The sequence below is a fragment of the Mus caroli genome, unplaced genomic scaffold, assembly GCF_978045245.1.
Source record: "Mus caroli unplaced genomic scaffold, Mus_caroli_1 scaffold_9, whole genome shotgun sequence".
Classification (NCBI taxonomy): Eukaryota; Metazoa; Chordata; class Mammalia; order Rodentia; family Muridae; genus Mus; species Mus caroli.
In genome coordinates, this window is record NW_028227264.1 from 117,873,645 (window position 1) to 117,880,514 (window position 6,870).

The 6,870-nt window shown below is 45.7% G+C and overlaps 1 pseudogene; it reads right to left on the reverse strand.

The window, feature by feature from the left end:
• Positions 1-3,287: 3,287 nt before the first annotated feature.
• Positions 3,288-6,370, reverse strand: LOC110302760 (LIM domain kinase 1 pseudogene; annotated as a pseudogene).
• Positions 6,371-6,870: the final 500 nt, after the last annotated feature.

A 6,870-nucleotide genomic window follows, 5' to 3' on the forward strand; every position in this document is an offset into this window, starting at 1 on the left:
ACCTGTATTTATACCCACATGTGTGTGCACGCAAACAGCTACCCACTCCTAAAAATAATAGGAGTAAATCTTAACATTTTCTGTCTCTTAAGGTATTAAATCACTTAACAAATTAAAACTAAGCTTGAGAAAAGGGGTGGGGCAGGTAACCCAGTATGAGTAGAGATCCAAGTTTCAAAACCAGATCCCTTAAAGCTTAATAGTGTTGTCTATTCATTTCTTCACAGGGAACATGTGAAAGTTATGTAATAAACATGTGTTCCAATGACCTGAAAATTGGCTACTACCTGAAAATTGGTTACTAGTCGCCTCCCCTTCCAAATATCTCACTTACTGTAACGATTCTTGTTATTTGGACACTTCTCAGAGATTCCCTTGGGTAGATATCAGACTCGTGTGAGTCTCTGTTAAAGTGACTACTCATGGCACACATCTTTTGATGGATACAATGAAGCAGGCCTGCTGACAGAGATGGCTGCTATCAACAGGGGGTAGTTGCCAATCGTAGCAGTATGTGGGAGTTCTTGAGAGTGGGCTGTGCAAAGCAAAGGCATTTGTGGGGTGTATGTGGTCTACCTTGGGTGGTGATTTTAAGGGTATAAAACCTTTATGGAAACAGAACCACCAAATGTGGAGAAATGGACAGCACCCAATCGGCTTTAGTCTCAGTTACAACCTGGATTGCAAAGAAGTTTTGTTGGGGGATTCCAAGTTGCTCTAGGTGGAACATTGTTCCCACGAGTGTTTTTTTTCCTTTTCATTGAGGACACATGAGGTGCATTATCTACGATTAAGCAGGTTTTCAGCCTGGTATAGGTATGGGTACTTTCACTGCAAAGTGTCCTATATCCAGCTTTGGGGAGTTTACATTAATCCCATGCTCTCAAATGACATGAGAAACTTTGATCCCTGGTGTTCACATTCTTTCTGAAGGAACTTAGAATTCTAGACTCCCTTTTGAGAGGTGCATCTCAGAAACCTGGTTCCACTTCATATACCCCAGTCACACCCAATCCCAAATATGTTCCCATTACCCAAACTTTTATAGCATTTCACTGAGTGTCCCCTGTTAGCTGCCTCTGCCCATCACTCTCCTGTCATGTCATATGTGGGGGTGGTGGCTCCAAACCTCTCTCCTCTCTCTCCTCCTCCCTTTGGTTTTGAATTGAGTGTCTGGAGCTATTTTTTATGAATCATCTACTTGTGACAAATTTGTCACAATCATCATGCAGATTGACTTAGCCCCTTTCCCACAGTAAGTCTGTTTTTCAACAGGCCTTGACCTCAATCTGTTTCTGTGTTGTAGATAGCCCTGGGGCTAATTATATTTGATGTTAATTCTGTTCTCTAATGTAACCTAAGCTACAGCTGCTGTTCATACCAGGGCTGCTGCCCCAAATGAAGTTCACTTGTCACCACTTTGTCCCACATCACAGAATGAACTGAGGCAGAACTGAGGGTTCCCACAGTCCCTGTGGCCCCTTTGCTCACCCCCTAGCATGTACATGTGTTCTTTGTATAGGGGGTTCCTTAAACAAATTGAGAATGAAGTAAATGAATGGCAAATTGTCACACAGCAGCCGGTGGCGAGGAAAGAGGGTTCGTATCCAGAGAGTGCTGGATGCTCTTGGCTTTAGGAGGTGGTAGGGTGTGGTAGATCTCAAGGAAAAGATAGTCATTTCCTCAAGAGATTCCTAGGGTATAAAACATTTATGGGAATATCGGGGGTTAAAAGGGAGCCAGCACCCAGTCAGCCTGGATGCCAGTTGTAGAGAAAACTGGAGCAGGAACTGTGGTGTCAAAGATGGACAGCCTTTTAAATTACACATCCCCCCTTCCCCCCAGATCTGGTGAAATCATGCAAATGTCAGGCAAGCTCCAACTTCTGAATTGGTGGAGGACTTGCTGCTGGTGTAGATTTGATGACTCAGAGAAGAGAATGGGGCAGGTGACCGGTATGGGAGAATACTGCCACCCCCACCTCTCAGTTCACAGGGCTGTCCCTTCCATTGAAAGGTGAGTTTCTTACGAGAATGAAACATGAGCATGCTTTGGTCTCGCGCTCACCGTGAGCTTTCATTTTACTTGTAAAAGCAGAACAGAAAAGCGGGTCTGGAGTGTGTGAGGGGAAGATAAAGAGGGAGAGTGACCAGCACTCGGCGGGGGGGTGGTATGGGGGTGGAAATCTCTGTCGGTCTGAGGCCAGCTTGGTCTACATAATGAGTTCCAGGATGGTCAAAGCTACACAGTGAAAACTTGTCTTGAAAAACAACAACAATGGAAAATATGGAACATTCTAGAATAATATTTTGGCACAAAGTTGGTGTTCAAATATCTGTTATTTGGCCCTTCCACCCTGCTGTAATGTAGACAGAGATGACTTACAGTTTATAAAGGGACAGTAAGTCTGGTCATTCTATCTTTTTAAAAGCTTCCTTCATAACCAGAACTCATCAGGCAGAACTTCTTTGTTGTGTAATTTATTTGTAGAGAAATTGCAGACTCAAAGAGCAGCAGCTTCGTCTTTCACGGAAGATGTCTTTGCTTGATTCTGTGAATTTGTGTATAATTCACAGAATATATAATTGGACAAAGAATGACTCAATACACCCATTCCTGAGGTATCCCAGGATATCCTAGCCCTTTCCTACCACATTGTATTCCTTAGGACATATCCAAGTAGCTTGAAGAGGCACTTTTCCGGTGGCAGCCTCTCCTTGGACAGCAAGCCCCACGCTGTGTGGATGCAGCTTCCCATTTGCTGTTTTTAGATAGATTTTGATCTTAAGTTCTGCCCTTCATGGTAGATACTTACATACTGGGCTCAGTTTCTGCATAAGACTTCGAAAGTCTTCCACGAAGTCAAGTTCCTTGTGAATGTATAGTTGGAATGGAGCAAAGACATCTTCCATGAAGGACAGAGTTGCTCTTGGAGCCTGCAGTTCCTCTATGTATAAAGTACAAGAAATTGTATAAGGTTAGCCATGAATTAGGCATTTGTTTCTAATGTCACTGCAACATCGTTACTTAATGACTGTCTGGAAAAAAATAAAGTAGACCACAGACAGAAAAGCATCAGACACATCGAAAAGTAACAATGGAAATGGTGTTCTAGTTTACCAGAAATAGCTTTTGTTTTCTTTTTAAACAGCTGTGTGTTTGAAATGCAGTGTTCCCACAACCAAAAAAAGATTAGATTGCATCAGGATTATTATCTCCTGTTCACACTACACGGCAGAGCTTGATACTGGAACTGCTGCTTCGGACCTGGCTACCTTGACAGACTGTCAACAGCTCTGGACTCTGCATCCCTTGAATAAGGATTTTTGGTGACAAATGATTGTGATTGCTGGTAATGCATTTGGCAGTGCACGTGGCTCAGACAGGCCACATTTCAGCATGCAGTTCACCCATATCTCCCTCTTCCTGGTTCTTAGGTCCTGTGGGCTCTCGTCCTGCTGGTAGGCCTCCCAGAAGTCCTGTTCCAGTTATTCCTGTTGTGGGCCCACTGGCAGGTGATCAGCAGCCAAGTGCATGAGAAGTGTTTCTAGCCATTGTTCTAGCTTTACAAAAGAGGGCCTCTCCACAGGAGCACACAGTGATGGGGAAGAAACGTGGGGGACAGTTTGGACAGGAACAGTCCAGGAAACCCCTTACATTGAGGCCACACTCGATAGTGCCAGGCAGATAGTCAGGTTCTGCATTCACACATCCGATCATCGTTCATCATCCTCTGATGCCATCCAGTAGGGGTTGTCCACCACTGTGTACCGCTTCTTGTGGTCTGGCTTCTTCAGGCTATGCAAACCTTCAGACGGACTCTTCTCATGGATCCTAAGTTGAGGCAGCGCAAAGTGGCCACCACCATGTTCCTGTTCTCATGGACCAGACAGCTGTGGGAGTTGAGGTCTCTGTGGATGATGATCATCAAATGGAGGCAGGCCATCCCTAATGCAGTGTCCTTGCCAAAGCTGACCCTCTGACTCCACAGGTACTGGCTGTCCAGGCTCTCGCTCTTAATGATGCCCCACAGGACACCGCCCTTAATGTACTCTGTCATGAAGTTCAGCCACTTGTTTTTGTATGGCACCCTGATCTTGAGCTTGTTAGGGTGCTCCAGGCACCACATGACCTTTACCTCCTTGAGGAATGTCCTTTGAATCTCTTCATCAAAGCGAATAAGTTCCTCCATCACCATCACCCTGCTTGTTTCTCAGTGTGTCACCTTGATGGCCTGGCCTTAAGAGCTCAACACCTCCCTATAGATGAGGTCAGACAGCCGGGAGATGTGGTGTGGTCTGCAGAGGGATTCAAAACGATCCAGATCCTTGTGCTAGGAGGCTGGAGAGGCTAGTGAGATGGCACCCAGGGACATGTCAATACTTCAGCTCCTCAAGACCGGTTTCTGCCGTGCAGAGCTGCCTGCCTGTCTGCTGGGAGTGTGTACTGGGGAGCTCAGGGGGCTGGGATCCGATGAGTCACAGGGGTCATGCTGAAGGGTCAGCTGGAGTAGGCAGCTGGTCTCCTGGATCTCGGCCAGCAGTATATTCCAGATGGATGTGCTGTTGATTTCCCAGAACCAGTCTCCCACATGGATGGAATTCTTCACATCTGGGCTCAGGCAGCCCAGGTCTGCTCCTTGGAATCTGACTGTGTGTAAATGCTCCATGCCTGTAACATTCTGGTGGGTCATGAGGTGGGCAGGGGGTCGATGGAGATAGACAGGCCTCGTTTGCCATGGGCAGAAGCTGGGATAGACATTAAGGTTACAGGTGGGCAAGTGGGAGCCGGGTGAGCCAAGTAGGATCTGTTCGATGACTGGAGTTACCACACAGTCTGGTAGTAGCACTGCCGGCAGTACAGCTTGGAGCGCTCCACCAGTGTGTAGGTGTCTGCATGGCCATTGAAGTTTCCACAGGCGAGGCAGATAAAGCACTCGGGGTGGTACTTCAGCTCCCAGGTCACCATGACCAGCCCTTTGGTGCTGTGTTCAGAGCACCCATGGCAAGTCTTGCCATAGAGGGAGTCCAAGTAGTCCTACTCGCAAGAGAGTTGTCCATCGTCTTAGTACCGGTGTGAAAGGGAGGCATTACACTCACAGCGCCTGTAGCTGTCCACATGCCAGTAAGCATTCAGGGCCTGAGTGTCATGTGTTTTGGGAATTGTATCTTGGGTATTCTAAGCTTCTGGGCTAATATCCACTTATCAGTGAGTGCATATCATGTGTGTTTATTTGTGACTGAGTTATCTCACTCAGGATGATATCCTCCAGATCCATCCATTTGTCTTAAGAATTTCAAAAATTGTTTTTAATAGCTGAGTAGTATTCAATTGTGTTTAGCTATGCACTCCATTTTTAATAGGGTTATTTGGTTTGCTGGAGTCTTAACTTCTTGAGTTCTTAATATATATTGGATATTAACCTTCTGTCTTAGTCAGGGTTTCTATTCCTGCACAAACATCATGACCAAGAAGCAAGTTGGGGAGGAAAGGGTTTATTCAGCTTACAGTTTCCACACTGCTGTTCATCACCAAAGGATGCAGTACTAGAACTCAAGCAGGTCAGGAAGCAGGAGCTGATGCAGAGGCCATGGAGGGATGTTCTTTACTGGCTTGCCTCCCATGGCTTGCTCAGCCTGCTCTCTTATAGAACCAAGACTACCAGCCCAGAGATGGTCCCACCCACAAGGAGCCTTTCCCCCTTGATCATTAATTGAGAAAATGCCTTACAGCTAGATCTCCTGGAGGCATTTCCTCAACTGAAGCTCCTTTCTCTGTGATAACTCCAGCTGTGTCAAGTTGACACATAAAACTAGCCAGTACAATTGACCCCTTGTCAACTTGACACACAAACACATCACTAGTAAGCCTCAACCCTTATATTCTTATTCATCCCCAAGACCTAAATAACTTTAAAAGTCCCACACTTTATATATTAAAAGTTCAATCCCTTTAAAATGTCCAATATCTTTTAAAATTCAAAGTCTCTTAACTGTGGGCTCCACTAAAATACTTTCTTCCTTCAAGAGGGAAAAAAATCAGGTCACAGTCACAATCAAAAGCAAAAATTATTCTCCAATCATCCAGTGTCTGGGATCCAACTCACGATCTTCTGGGCTCCTCCAAGGGCTTGGGTCACTTCTCCAGCCATGCCCTTTGTAGCACACGTGTCATCCTCTAGGCTCCAGATGCCTGTACTCTACTGCTGCTGCTGTTCTTGGTGGCCATTTCATAGTACTGGCATCTCCAAAACACTGCATGACCCCTTCAGTCCTGGGCCATCAATTGCAATTGAGGCTGCACCTTCACCAATGGCCTTCCATGGCCTCTCATAGTGCCGAGCCTTAGCTGCTCTGCATGACCCCTTCATGCCTTCAAAACTAGTACCAACTGGGTGACTCTTACACATTACCAAGTCCCACTGCAGCATGAGGTACATCTTTGGTTATCTCTGAAACACAGCCTCTGTGCTCTCAGAAAACACTTCCCAGAAGATGTCACCTCAACAATGCTGGTCTCTTCTTGATCACTGCTAATTTCTTAGCTCTAGCTAGCCAGCATCAATAGTCCCAGTAATGCAAAGTTTTCACTTTAGTAGTTCTGGTATCTTGTTAATCACAGTTGATTCTTCAGCCCCAGTTAACCAGAACCACAGAATCTTCACAATCAAAATAGCAATGGCCCTGATAAGTGTCTTTAATCTTTCCTCTGAAATTTCACAAGCCAGACCTCCATCTTCTGCACTGTTCTCAACATTATATTCTAAGCTCTACACAACATCCCACAGAGCTCTTAACACTGAATGGATCTTCTAGCCCAAAGGTCCAAAGTCCTTCCACAGTCCTCCCCAAAACATGGTCAGGTTGTCGC